Source organism: Juglans regia, chromosome 9 (genome assembly GCF_001411555.2).
Source record: "Juglans regia cultivar Chandler chromosome 9, Walnut 2.0, whole genome shotgun sequence".
Taxonomy (NCBI): Eukaryota; Viridiplantae; Streptophyta; class Magnoliopsida; order Fagales; family Juglandaceae; genus Juglans; species Juglans regia.
The window spans coordinates 13,933,743-13,949,184 of record NC_049909.1 but is presented as its reverse complement, the minus strand read 5'-3'; the positions used below and the strand labels follow the sequence as shown (position 1 = coordinate 13,949,184).

At 36.2% G+C, this 15,442-nt stretch overlaps 1 protein-coding gene across 3 annotated transcripts in view; it reads right to left on the bottom strand.

The window, feature by feature from the left end:
- Nucleotides 1-11,235: 11,235 nt before the first annotated feature.
- The window catches only part of LOC109011684, a 28,297-nt gene continuing 24,090 nt past the window's right edge, over nt 11,236-15,442 (bottom strand). The window contains exons 1-2 of one of the 3 annotated variants that reach the window (XR_004802402.1): nt 12,511-14,192; nt 11,236-11,549 (exon numbers count right to left, since the gene is read on the bottom strand). The gene's annotated coding sequence lies outside the window, so the exon portion shown is untranslated. Of the gene's footprint in view, nt 11,550-12,510; nt 14,193-15,442 lie in introns of those variants that run through there. The other 2 variants (XR_004802401.1, XR_004802400.1) reach the window with 2 other exon arrangements.

Sequence of the window (15,442 nt, the reverse complement as noted above, 5' to 3'; positions counted from 1 at the left end):
ATAATGTCTTAATTTCTTATGAGTTGGTCCATTTTCTAAAAAATAAGAGGCAAGGAAAAAAGGGTTTCATGTCTCTAAAACTTGACATATCTAGAGCCTATGACAGGATCGAGTGAGATTTCTTGGAAAGGATGTTATTAAAGTTAGGGTTTGCTATCAGTTTGGTGAAGCTTATTATGAATTGTATGACCACTGTTACTTTTTCAGTTAAGGTTAATGGAAGTCCCACAAATACTTTAGTGCCCTCTAGATGAATGAGGCAAGGAGATCCTTTATCTCCTTACCTTTTCCTCTTATGCACTGAAGGTCTTATAAGTCTACTCAAAGAGGTTGAGATAAGGAAGACAGTGCAGGTATAAAAGTATGTAGGGGTGCTCCTCGAGTGAACCACGTGTTGTTTGCAGATGACTCTGTGATATTCTGTAAAGCAGATACAAGCACTTCTCAAACTATCCAAGCTATTCTTAGAAAATATGAGTTAGCCTCAGGACAAAAGATAAATATCAATATCAATAAAACAACAATATCAATATCAATAAAAGATAAATATCAATAAAACAACAATGGTGTTTAGCTCTAATGTCACTAAATCTGTTAGGCAAGAAATTATAGCTATGTGGGTTGGGGGTACAATTCAGCAATATGAGAAATATTTGGGTCTTCCTCCAATTGTTGGGAAAGCTAAAACAACTACCTTTGTTGAGATTAAGTCAAGAGTGTGGAAAAAACTTTAGTGCTGAAAAGAGAAGATTTTATCTCAAGGGGCAAGGAGATTTTAATCAAAACTGTGGCATTATCCATACCTGCCAATGCTATGAGTTGTTTTATGTTACCTAGCAGATTGTGCAAGGATTTGGAGAGTGTGATAGCTAGATTTTTTTTTTTTTTTGGGGCAAAGAGTTAATGAAAAGAAGTCCATTGGGTTAAATGGGAGAAGATGTGTGATTCTAAGTAAAAGGGAGGAATGGGTTTCAAATATTTAAAATTTTTTAACCTTGCTCTTCTTGCTAAACAATCATGGAGAATTCTTACTCAAGCTAACTCCTTGCTATTCCAGATTTATAAAGCAAAGTACTTCCCACATTCTTTATTTTTTGAGGCAAAGCTGGGTGCTAATCCATCTTTTGCTTAGAGAGGCATTTTGGAAGCAAGAAAGTGACTAATGAAGGTTTGTCAATGGAGAACTGGGGATGAAAATTCAGTTAAGGTCTGGGATGATGTTTGGATACCTGGACATTCAGCTTTAAAGGATGAGTTGTTTGAGGAAGTAACGGTTGATGATCATTTAACAGTGGCTTCTCTTATTGATCTTGACTCGGGTTAGTGGAGTGTTAACACAATTAGAGCCCTTTTCAATCCAAGGGTAGCATCTGATATTTTCAAGATTACTTTGAGCCGAGGAATATATACAAATCAGTTGATTTGGAGGCATGAGAGAAATGGTTCATATTCTGTGAGGAGTGCCGATCGATTCTTTAGGTCCCTTTTAGCCCAAGGGTTGCAGGGTGTTCTAGGGCTCAAGATGATCATAAGCTGTGGAAGGCTGTGTGGAAAATGTGTATGCCTAATAAGATAAAAGTTTTTGCTTGGAGGGTTTGCTATGAGGGTCTTCCATCAAAGTAGAACTTACATAATAAGAGGGTTGACATTTGTCTCTTTTGCGATTTCTGTAATGCTATCGTAGAAAATGTGGCACATGCACTCTTTCACTGTCCTACTATTAAAGATTCATGGCTACTAAACTTGCCTTTGTTTAGACAGGTGCATGAGGATATGTCAGTTGCTGATATTGTCCAGCTAGTGGTGAGCAAATGAGAGCAAGATCTGGTTGACAAGTTTTTATCCTTGCTTGGGTTTTCTGGTTCAGACGAAATAAGTTGTCTTTTGAGCAGACCAGACTGGAACCTAAGCAAGTGGTGAACTATGCCCTAAACATTCTGTGTTTTAAGAAAGGCTCCAAATCATGGACTACAACTAAACTGGTAATGATTGTTCCTGGCACGTCCCTCCAGCTGGGTTTTGCAAATTGAATGTTGATGGGGCAATGTTTTATGATTTACATAAAGCTGGTATTGGAGCTGTGGTAAGAGATGAACATGATAATGTGCTATTGGTTGTGAGCAAAGCTGAGACTGAAGTTGCAAACCCTGAAGCCATATAGTTGCTTGTAATGCTTTCCTTATTCTCGGTTGTGGTGGATACATACGGGAAAATAATTATTCTCGGTTCGCTCGTATTATAAATCTTTGTTAAAAGAACCTCCAACCCAGTTCCCTTAGAAAAGGATTTGGAGACCCAAGGCACCCCTCATAGCAGTGTTTTTTGTGTGGACCACTTCTTTGGGTAAGATACTCACAACGGATAATTTGAGAAGACGAGGGGTGATCATCACAGATCGGTGCTGCATGTGCAGGAACGAGGGTGAATCAGTGGACCATCTTCTACTACATTGTGATATAGTTCGAGGGATTTGGAATGAAGTATTTAGAAGACTAGGCTTGGGGTGGGTTATGCCCGAGTCTGTAGTGGAGATGTTGGCTAGTTGGACAGATCTAAGAGGTAACCAACAGATCAAGGCTATATGGAAGATGTTGCCTATTTGTGTCATGTGGTGTTTATGGCAGGAGCGTAAGAAACATCAATGGAGGAGCTAAATGCTTTCTTTTTTAGAACTCTTTGTACTTGGGCCATTTCCGTTAACTTTAATGGCCAAGATTTCCATGCTTTCCTTATTTCTAATGTTCCTACTTAGCTAGGACATTCTTTGTACTGAACATGGCTTTTGCCTATTCTTTTATTAATATACTTACACTTATAAAAAAAAAAACAGAGTTATGTGCCATATACCTATATTTTTATTCCATTTTCATCCCATTAAGCTGATGAGATATTGTTTATTGACTTTAATTTATTTTTTATTTAAAAATAGTTTTTTTAAATAAACCTCATTCTCCTTCATCAACTGATTCCTTACAAACATTGAAGACAGTGGGGAGCTTTCCCCATGTCCACTATAAAGTCTATTACATTCAATGCATTTTTAGCAAGTGTATGTGCAATCATATTTCCCTCTCTATATACAAGTTTGGTAACACAAGACTCAAAACAATAAAGCCTCGAGCTAATATCTGATGTGATCACCCCCAAAATAGCTTTCATCTGTTACCTGTTTCTGGATTGCCATTACAACTCTCTTTGAATCCCTCTCTAGCACCACTTTTCTCATTCCCAGTTCAATACCAAAATTCACAGCTATAAGTGCACCTGTAGCTTCTGCTATCAAAGGATCAGGATTTAACAATTTTTTCTTCCTCATAGTTGCCAAGAAATCTCCTTTCTCATCTCTAACTGCAACCCCAATTCCAATTGTAAAATTCAGTCTATCCACAACCACATCCCAATTTATGTTGCAGAAACCTATAGGAAGGCATTCCCATGTAGCATTCCTTGCAATGTTGAAAGATTGATGGTTAGAAGTTCTGGTTTCTATAGCTGCAAGGTCATACTTTAATTGATTAACTCTATGCAAGACTGAGTTTGGATCAACTAATAGAACCAAACCTAGTTCTTCCATCTCATTTTTGTCCAGTTTCTTGTACATTTATGCTAACAAAATCTTTATTCTCTTGCAAGAGGCCTGGTTTTCTGAATATTTCTTGAGTATTGGCCTAGAATATCATAATCAGAGATGCATTCCCAAAGGATGTGTTCTGTTGTTTCGGGTTCCACTAGGCACATGGGACAAGTTTGATCATCCAGAATCTTCCTCTTACATAAATTGACTTTAGTTGGTAAACTGTCCAAACAAGCTCTCCACAAAAAAATCTTTGTAGCTAGGGGAATGCCTAGTTGCCAAAGTCTTGACAATGCTTTGTGCTTTGAGAATATTGTGCCTTTTTTCTTTGCTGAAGGTCCCCTTGCATGTAGTAGGCACTCCTTACTGTAACAATTGGGGGTGTTTCAAGGCCTAATATTCAAATGGAGTCCTTGAGCAAAGCTTTACAGGATAGTGAATTATTTGATATGGGATACAAAGGACCTAAGTTCACTTGGTCAAACAACAAGGAAGGCCTAGATTTCACAAAAGAAAGACTGGATCGAGTGGTGGCTAACCCCTAATTTTTTAGGATGTATCAAGATGTCTATATCCATACAATTTCAGCTTGTACCTCTGATCATAACCCTCTCATCATCAATTTCAATACTCAATTTCAATATGGCAACAGGAAAAATAGAACTTTCAGATATGATTTTACTTGGGGCCAAAAAGATGAATACAAAGGGTTAGTATCTACCGTCTAGAAAGAAAATATCACCACTCGAAGAACAATCACAGTAGTTACCAGCAAGCTCAGTAAGTGCAAAAACAAGCTACAAGTCTGATGCAAGGTCCGGAGTAAAAATTCAAAGGAGTAGTTGAGGAAAAAAAGCAAAACTGCAACAACTTCAGCAAAGTAGTACTGGAAATGATATGCAACAAATTAAGCAACTCAAACAGGAAGTGATAAGGGGCCTAGAGGAAGAGAATTTAAAATGGACACAAAGAACAAAACGAACTTGGCTTCAAAAGGGGGACAGACATACTTGATTTTATCACATGTGTGCATCCCAAAGGAGAAAAGCTAATTACATCAGCAAGATTCAAGATGAAGAGGGCTACAATTACAATACTCCACAAGGGATCAATCATATTTTTCAAACATATTTCACCAATTTGTCTACAACTTCTAACCCTTCAGGTAAAAGAGAATGTTTGGAACCAATGCAACAACTAGTGACTGAAGAAATGAATAATTGCTTGCTCAAAGAATTCTCAATTACAGAGGTTCAAGAGGTAGTATTTATCATGAATCCAATCAGCTCCCCAAGCCTAGATGGCTTTTCAGCAGAGTTTTTTTAACAACATTGGCAAACAGTTGGAGATGAGGTATGTGAGGCTGTGACAGTGGCTTTAAAATCAAACTCTTGGGATAGTTCTATCAATGAAACATATATAGTGCTTATCCCAAAAAACAAGAGCCCAATTAGGGTCACTGAATATCGCTTTTCCTTAAAATCACCCATACAAATCCATGGTTTGTTGTCAAGTGGTTTCAATTTCCTCAGCAATTACCAACTTCCCTCTCTTAGTGTTGTATTAGGATTGCCATAGAACCCTGTGAGCAGCCACTTCTTTCCATTTTCTGAGTCATGAACAATGACAGATATATGAAAATTTGTATAGGATTCCAATTCTATGGACTCTACCACGAGCTGCTATTCTTTTATCCTCAGGTCTATTTGTTATAACAAGAGAAGCCCTCAACCATTGACCATATTGAGCTATGCCAATTCCTTTTGTGCTTCTTCGAGCTTTTTCCATAGCACAATTCCTATTAACAGGTTTTATCGCCCCACATAGAAAACAAAATAATGGTAGCCTTTCATATTTGATCTCTGTACACCTTTGTTTACCCTCCACCCTGATCATCCTTCCTCTAGCTAGGAGTTTAGTTATATCCAGGTTTACTCTAGCCCTGAGATACTTATCCCAACCTAGGCCTTCTTCATCAACATCAATTGTCATGACCTCCCCCAATGTTGACTCTACAAGATCCCCACCTTCATAAATTATTGCTGCCAAAGGCAATCCATGTAATTGTACTTAGAAAGGTTCTTGGTTAAAATTCACCTCATTTGGTGGAGTATTACTATCAAATTGTTGAATACAGATCAAAGATTTATCAAAAGACCAAGGTCTTTCATTTAGAACTCTTTCCATATCCACCCTTTTCTGAAATTCAACTATAAACTTATTATGTCCAGCCTCTTTAAAGAATAACCAACCTTCTGGATTCCATATTTTTGTCATAGTAGCTTTAAAAGCTTCCTTGTTCATGTTCTTGTCTATCAGAATAAGTAATATCAAGCAATTATGTCCTTTAATATATGCTCTTCTTGTCTCAACTTTAGTGAACTTTACTTCTTCCTGCTCTTCCTCTGCAAGAGTAAACCCTTACCACAAGTGTTCCAACTCTTCTGCCATGCTTGAGTAGCTTGAATTTTTCATAAAAAGCTGAGAATTGCCAAAGAAAACTAGACCACCACCTTACACTTCGATAGGAAAGAAAGGATCTCCACCTTACCCTTCTCGAAAAGGAAAGGACCCGCTCTCAATATACTTATTCGGTTTGGGACTTTTTTATTTAAAAATAGTTGATTCAAGGATTATTGCTTACAATATCATAGTTGCTTTTGAGGTTTTACATTCTATGTACTGTAAAGTGAGAGGGTCATATGCTTATATGGCACTCAAGTTAGATATGAATAGAGTCTATGACAGATTGGAATGGTGTTTCATAGCAGTTATGATGGAAAGAATGGGGTTTGCAAAAAGGTGGATAGATATGATCAATCACTGCATCAAGTCAGTATCCTATTCGATTCTAATAAATGGAAACCCTCAACCTATTTTTAAACCTTGGAGAGGCATAAGACATGGTGATCCATTATCACCCTATCTTTTCATTTTATGTTTTGAAGCTTTTAGTCAGCTCCTCAACAAGGCAGAAACATTGAGACCCATTACTGGTTTTTACAAGTATAGCATGTCACCAAGACTCGCCAAGTTCTAAACTCCTTTGTTATTTTCCTAGCGTTACAATCTACGCTCGTGTGTCGCATAACTCACACTCGCTAGGTATGGCCCACATTTGTTGTTGTTAAATTATTAGTTTTTTGATTAATTCAAATGCATTAATGAATATTACTTGTTCCAATTCTTCACTAGCCTTCTATATTTATCCTTCATCTACGTTTTTAGTTATTTCACATAGATGATCTGGAGAATGCACACACTGATCGTGAGTTATGGGTGGATGGGATGGAGGATATTTTCATTGATATGATGTATGGGGACGCCCTTAGTGGTGCACTATGGGTAGGGAAGATCACAAGTAAGGACCAGGGTTTGTATGCTCAACGCCTTACTATTGTGGGTATAAGGGCGTTTGATGTGAACCAAGTGGAGGGCAAAACACAAAGGTTGAAGAAGAGTCCGTGGCAGTTCACTGACCTAATGAGCCAAACTGGTATGAGATGGGACTTCGACATCAAAACAGTGATAGCCAGTGACGAGCACTGGATAAATGCCATTAGGGTAAACTAATTAAACTGACAAAAAAAGAAATACCCAACTTACTCCATCAATACATGTTTCCTTGTATTTTTATGTCTTCCTAATCAATATCTAATAAGCTACTTCATATATTCTAACTAGGCAAAATCATACTAGAATTGTTTCCGGACCATGGGCTGCCCAAAGTATGTGGAGCTTTGCATGATTTTTGGCGCATCAGTTGCCACTGGTCCACTTCACCATGCGTCCACCCAACCACCCCCAACATTGACGAAGAGCATCAGCTTGATGAAGAGATGCGATGTCGGGGCCTGCAATGGGCACACAATCAAGAGTGCTCATCAATATTGATGACATAGACGTTTCCATGGACATGATGACACCTTCTATGGGACCATCGACACACTCGTCATGTCACCGTAGAAAGGGGGGGGGGGGGCAAGCAGGCAGGTGGAGGAGGAGTTATTGAACTTCTTCAATGAGATGAGGAAAACAATGGTTTCATGACGGAAGTGCTATGAGGGTAGAGCTGAGTCTTCCGCAGCAAAGCAAAGTAAGGGATCGAGATCGACCATGAACATCGATGATAGATGGGATCCGTTTGCTCATTGCGCGGAATTGATGCAGGTGCTTCAGCCTCTGCTGCTGGAAGATAACTTTTACCATGCATTCAATGCCTTACGTGATCCCATGACCCAACAGGACTTTCTAGCCATAGATGATGAGCATAGGCGATTGTGGGTCATGCATTGTTGATTTCTATTTTTAGTGCTTTATGTCATTTGCTTTTAGGGATTATTAATTACTTTATTTGAACGTATTTGATGAGATGCCATTATGCTTGTCTTAAGTTGGTATTAATGTAATGTTGTCTTTCTTGACATTTTTAGCATATTGGCGATGTATTATTAATTTAATAGTACTGTTTGGAATTGTTGACATGATAATTTAATTATTATACTTCACATGGATGTATTCTAACGTAATCTTTCGAACAGCTTCATTAAACTTGTTAGAGAATGGATGCTGAAAATTGATTACCAGGAAGTCTACATTAGACGCGAAGGAGGGTGGAGGAGATGCAAGTAGCGAGCATGAAGGGAGTTCTAGTAGTGATAAGTACGAGGCACTTGAAATAATCACCGTTGTTAGGATCATATCATGTGAACTGGGATGGCATCGTCGAATGCCACAACACAACATAGGCATTCGGGGAGATGAGTATATTATCAGAGTTTTGAATGGACATCCGAATAATTGTAAGAACTTGTTTCGAATGGAGGTATCAATATCTCACTCATTATGCTCGTTGTTAGGTGGAAATCACTTATTGTGTGATTCAGACGATCGGCGACCGTAGAGGAATTTGTATCCATCTTTTGCCTGCTTGTGGGCTACGCATAGGCCTAAAGAATTGTCGGTGACCGATTTTAACATTCGAGCCAAACAATTAATAAACATGTGAGAATGGTGATGAATGCCCTATGTGAACTTGGGAGACATATTATCCAGCCAAATTTCACAGGCGAGGTGAATCCCTATATTGCAAGCAACCACCGAAATTTTTCATGGTTTAGGGTAAAGAATTTTCAATGATTTACAACAAATAATTAACTTCAAACTACTACATTTGAAACCATAAACTAAATATATTTAATGTAGGTTTTTACACCGGATTTTATTTCTACATTGATAGCAATGCATTGGTGCGATGGACGGCATTATGATGGATGTCGTAGTACCAATCTCAGTACATGAGACATTTAGAAATCGGCATGGGTGAGTTGCCCAAAATGTATTGTGCATATGTGACTTCAATATGAAATTCACATTTGTATACACCAGATGGGAAGGAACATCGCATGACACTCGTGTCTTTCTCCATGCATTGGTCAAAGATCTGCCCAATTTCCATGCTGTCTAAGGATAAACTTCTTATATTATTTAATGCAAATATTTTTATTTTTTGTGATTTTTTCCATTTCAAGTCATCTCACTATATGTTTTGGAATCGATGTTGTTAGGTAAATATTATTTGGTCGATTTTGCTTTCCCATGCACTAGAGGGATTTTGCAACTTTTGCCTCTTATCCTCAAGAACGGTACCACAGAAGTGAGTGTCATAATCAGCATCAATTTCGAGGGTACAAAAACTATTTTAGTTATCATCATTCATCGCTTCATAATATCATAGAACACACTTTTGGTGTACTTAAATAACAATTTAAAATTTTAAGCTTAATGCCTGTGTATTCCATTGGGAGGTAATGACTCATCATGACAGCATGTTGTGTGCTGCATAATTTCAGAAGAACGGTGACTCTCGACGACTGGTTATTTTGGTATTAGAGCAGGAGGCAGCTCCCTGCTATTGAGGTGTAGGTTGGTGATGGGGTAGGGTCATCTTCTAGTTTGGACACATGGCGACCGAAGCAGCCCAAGCTATGGCTACAATAAGAAATGGGATTGTCATACCAATGTGGGAAAATAAGGGTGGCCATTAAGCGTCTAATTAAAAATAGTGGTGTATGTATCATTTTATTTATTTATTATAGTGGTGTACTTGTTAAGCAGAATAGTTGTGGATGTTTTACAATATTTAATATTGGTACTATTTAATGCGCATTGAATATAATTAGTTGATGACATGTGTTGATTTAGAAATGAGATTATCTTACGCACAATTTGCAGTTTATAACGTTAATAAATTTTGTAATTTGAATTTAATAAAAGTAATATATAAGTGTCTGCTACTTTAGATTCTCGAATTAAGAAAATCAATGATTTATCTAAAGTCGATTTCTCATTTAACGTGGGTTATTATATACTGAATTAATAACATGAAAAAAATAGTATTTTTCGTGTGTGTGCATTTTTATCAAGGTTTGTACATAAATAACTATGTGTTGGGTCCCATAGATAATATTTCCTTTCTCGAAAGCTGAAAAATTGGCAGCATGGTTCAGCTTTTGTAATATACATCTCAAGTTGAGTTGGATTTATTATAAATTGAAAATAGAAAAATTATTTTAAAATATAAAGTTTAATTTATTACAAATTTTAGTTTAATAACCTTAAGTATTTATTATATTTTTAATTAATATTTTATATTAATTAATGATAAATAATTAAATAACTATTACCCAATTAATTAAAAATACACCATAATTGGTAGAATCCACAACTTTATCAAATTTTAAAAAAAGTTAAAACTATCTCATCTCACCACTATAAACAAACACACATATTTAGAAACCATTTCATCTTATCTCAACTCAAATATTTTAATATTATTCACATCAATCTCATCTTATCTCATCTGTAAAAATAAACTAAACCTAAGATAAAATATGATCGTCATGAGGCCTCGCAGTCTTCACACACCTACACCTAAACATCCTAGAATGCCTGCCTTTTTTCTTCTTTTTTTTTTTTTTTTTTATAGTTGTATGTTGCTATCAATTTGATATTATATTTCAGGAGGAGGGCTAGAAGCAAGCCCTGGACTTATATTTATGTTTCAGCTCTGACAAGTTTTTAGTTCTCACCTAATGTGGACAACATAGATGAATTACCATTGAACTTATAAAAGTAAGATAAAAAAAAAATATATATATATATATATATATATATTGTATTTTCAATCAACTATGCATAAATCTTAATCCCAAAGTATATTCTCTACATGTTATTTATGATGTTTGTCTGAAAAATTTGACAAATCAGCTTTACATAAATATAAGTATATTTATATACATCTATAAATATCTATATCAATATTTATATTCTGTGTAAGGTTTTAACATTTACTCCATTAAAATTTTCTAATAAGTGTCACATAATCTATTAAATATAATAAATAATTTAATTTTTTTAAATTCAAAAAAATAGTAATATTGTAACAAGATTTTATTCATCTTTCAAGTAAAACAGAGCCTAAGTATCTTGATAATGGTCCCAACACCTTTTTCTTTTTTTATTTAGTGATTAAGTATTTTCTAATAACATTATGATTTTTTTTTTAAATGTTTACATTAAAAAAAAATGCACTAATCCGAATTCTGCGGAAACTGTAGTGTCACCCTGACCTATGATGAATGGGGGTAAAAGAGAAAAAAATGATTTAAAAAATAATATTATTGTAATTTTAAAATTTGTTTAAATATAATTGTATGAGCTTGCATAAGTAATCTCCATTTGGAAATGAGGTCTGTATGTAGACTAACTCCGTCACAAAATCTGCACAATCAAACATTTCAACCCATCATAAACCAGCAAAATAAGAAAATCCTGCTAGCTTGTGTTCGTCTCCGTATCTGGAAGTCAATATGAGAGAGTCCATACAAAAATGTGCATTGGCATGAAAACTGTGCAGTTTCCGGTAAAAAGTGCTTCTTCCTTTTTCTCCACGATATGGAAGCATCATCCTGCACTTCAGTATTAATACATGAATTTGCTACTTTTTCTAGAAATAACAGCACCTTAAAAAAATGTACTAAACATGAGAGGTGAGAAAAGAGTTACACCACCATAACAGAGTTATACACACACCAGATTATTACATATTACATATGAGTAAACTTACTTTGTCTGAACACTATTAATGACCAAAACATCACTTTCTTATGAATCTGTCAATATATGCATACAAATTATGTGTCTTTTAATCAACCCAGGTTGTAGCAGGAATGAGTTGGAACTCCTCCACCCTAAGCAGTGGGAGGACATGACTTATAGTTATTTCAATTCCTTTCATTTTCAAATTATAAAAAATAATAAAAATTATTTGCACAAAATTTTCATTTATTTCTTTATATTTTCCCCTTTCTCAACTAAATGAAGTTTCAGGCAAGCCGAGCATTTTCCTTTTTCTTCTTTTTCTTTTTTCTTTTCTCCTCTCTTCTGGTAAGACTCAAGAGCATCGGAAATATTCTGTGCAGGCAAACAATCCCTTGAATTACAGGTTACCAAAGCATTATAAGAAAGCAAACATTAACCTATTTACTGTTGCTTGCAAATTGAAACAGAACCTTAGAACCCCAAATCACAAAATTATAATACTAGCACAATCCACAATTACCATCGTCAATTATTGAGTGTCAACTCAATAATCCACGTTCACAAAATTTATGTGTCCCGTATTACTAAGGCTGAATTTTTTTATGAATTTTTATTTCATCATCTTTATTTTCTAAGGCAGAGGTGGTCAGATTTGGGACATGTATTACTATTTGAGGCCATATGAGGTAGCTCCATGGGTATATCGAATTCTCAATATTTTCTTTTTAGATGGATATGGACAAATGGATCGGTTTGATAATAAGAGCAAATCCAAACAGTAAAATGATAATTGAGGGGCAAATAAAAAAGGAATCAAAATCAAGAACAATTACCATATAAAGTTTCTGAGACACCTCCAGAAAGTAATTTACCCAACTGCAAACATGTTGAACTAAAACTGAACTCATGATCTTTAGCCAATGCCGCATTTGATTATGTCAAAAGTACTCACATCTTCAAGGCTATAGGGAGCCCTTGAAATTCTATCTTCCCTTGGTGCGCGCTAACAACATCAGGAACCTCATTTTGATACTTGCTCACAAATTTTACCATGAATTCCTTCTCGGCCATTGAAACCATATAAGGGATGGCAATATCCTCCTTGATCAACCCCTTCAACATCAAAACTTGCAGAACTGAACACCTCGGAATAATCCGCTTCTCCAAGCTATGTAGTAGAAGAATCGGACTCTTGGAGATCATAGAAGGCTTCATCTTCAGTTTGTTCACAAAGAAACCCATCATTTTCTTGATCTTCTTCTCCGAAATAGCCATACACAAGGGTTGCCGCTTGAATGCTGAACAAATCTCATCGTCTGACAAACCAAAATTTCTAAAAGCTTCCAACTTCTGCTCCCACAGCGTTTTACTATTTAGTGACATGGACAGGATGGCTAGAACAAATTTCAGACAATTGGGATCAAAACCCAATTTCATAACTTCATTAACAATCTCACTAAACCGATTGCCACAGGTACGCAGTGACAAAGGTCTTATAAAGAAGAGTTTCAAAACTAATGACTGGGGAACACCATGGCTTATCAACTTATTGATGTTGGGCTGTAATATATGCACCACGTCTGTTCTAAGTACTCCGTAACATCTCCTTATAGCCTTTAAGACATTCTCGTCAGTTCCAAGAAACCGCCTAAGCTCTTGAATACACGGAATGATTTGTTTTTCGAGGCTCCTTTTTAGAATATACGGCTCTACGGATAAAAGCTTTGTAATTTCAAGATCTGAAAAACCTAACGATTTGAAAAACTCCAACTTTGGCTGAAGAATCTTTTGTGCATTATACACATAAAGTTCAGGACACGTCATAGTCAAAGTTTTTATTTGCTTATCACCAAAGCCATGTGCTCTAAAAAACTCAACAGCAGTGTATGCATCACTTTCTAGCACATTTGGGTATTTGCTGAGCATTTTGGCGAGGTTAGCGCCAGAGAACCCTAAGGATTTAAACAACTCCATGTTCTTAAGGGTATTGCCTAAATCGGCCGAAAGCAATAATGGACGACTACTAATTAAGCGTATGATGTGGTTCTGCGTCAAACCGTGAGTTCTCAACAGATTCAGAACGGATTTGGGATTCTCTACGTTCTCAATGTTGAGCTTCTTGGAAGCTGAAGTGGCCAATTCTAAGGACAACCCACACGAGTTTCGGAGGAAGGAAACTGTAAGAGATTTTGGGTCCGTGGAATTAGGGGGGTCTGAGATGGGCTTGAGAGAGGAGGTTGAGTATAAGTGGCCATGGCAGATTGGTGAAGCTCTGCGCCTTAATTGTTGGGGCAGCTTAACGGAAATTAAACGAAGCATTTGGTTCGATTGTCGAAAATGCTGAATCAATGCTTACCTGGTATGAGTTTTGAGATGGAATGCGATGCTATTGTTGATTGAAGCGTCGGCCTCCTCACTTTCCCCGTGCTCTCTGACTTTTCAGTGCAGCAATGATTTCTGCCGGATGTTCAGCCAAACACAGCCCAAGGCCCCAAAGGCGCCCAAGAGGTAAGAAAGTTAATTGTTAAGAATTTAAAAAAGGAAAATGCCGGTTATGGCTAAGAATTAAATATGCTCATTTATATATGTTAATTTTTTTTAATGATTAAAAAAGTGATTATTTGTAATTTCTTTTTAATGATTAAGGGTATTTAAAAAATATTTAAAAGGGAAACGATCATTGGTACTTGTGTGAATATTTGAAGTGTATATTTAGTGTGCACATGAGTACTAGTAGTGACTTCTCCATCTTCATTTTCATCTTTAAATTTGAAGAATATGTCTTTAAAATCATCCACATTGGTTTATCTATCTTCATTTTTATCCATAGCTATAAACAGTACTTCTTCAAATTTGAAGAAGCACTATTTTAATCTTTAAACATTAAAAATAATCTTTCTATTCGAACGACTCCTCTCTCTCGCACGTCTTTTCTCGAAAAGTCTCCCTCCTTCATCTCTTTGCTCTTTTCTCTTCGACAAACTCATTTCCCTTGAAAGTCTTCCTCTTTCTTCTCTCTTGCTCTCTTCTCTTATACAAACTCATTTCCCTCCAAAAGTGTCCCTCCTTCCTCTCTCTTCTCTCTGCTCTGCTACACCATTGCCCAAAGCAAAGCTCAAGTGTACCACGGGATTGTTCCTTCATCAACGATGGCCTCTTCTCTCGCTTAGTACTCGATTTCATGCAGCTATTTGGAAACCCTAGAGAATGTGATTTCGTGCAAGCCACTTGTTTTGATTTCACAAATTGTTTTGTGTGATTTTCCCTCATATGGAATGTGTGATTTCCCCTGATTAGAGTTTTTTTTAGAATTTTTTGTGTGATTTTCCCTGATATTGAACCGAGAATAGGGATATATAGAGCAGTGTAATTTGGTTATTGGGTTTTTTAGATTGTACATGCCTTTGTACATGTTTCTTATTTCTCGTGAAAAAAAAACTCATGGGTTGTATATGCTATCTCTAAAAATTATAGGAAAAAAAATTTATAAAATAATGAATATTTTATTATTATTTGATTTAAATATACATAATTCAATGTGGGACAAGTTCTTCATATGCAAAATCAATCTTCAAAAGATGTGATTTTACAATTATAGATGCATAAACCACTACCAATACTCTTAATTGAGAGAGGTGGTTGAGAACAAGTGGCCATGGCATATTGTTGAAGCTCTGTGCCTCAACCGTTGGGGCAGCTTCACGGAAATTAAATGAAGCATTTGATTTGATTTTCAAAAAAGCTGAATCAATGGTTACTTATGTA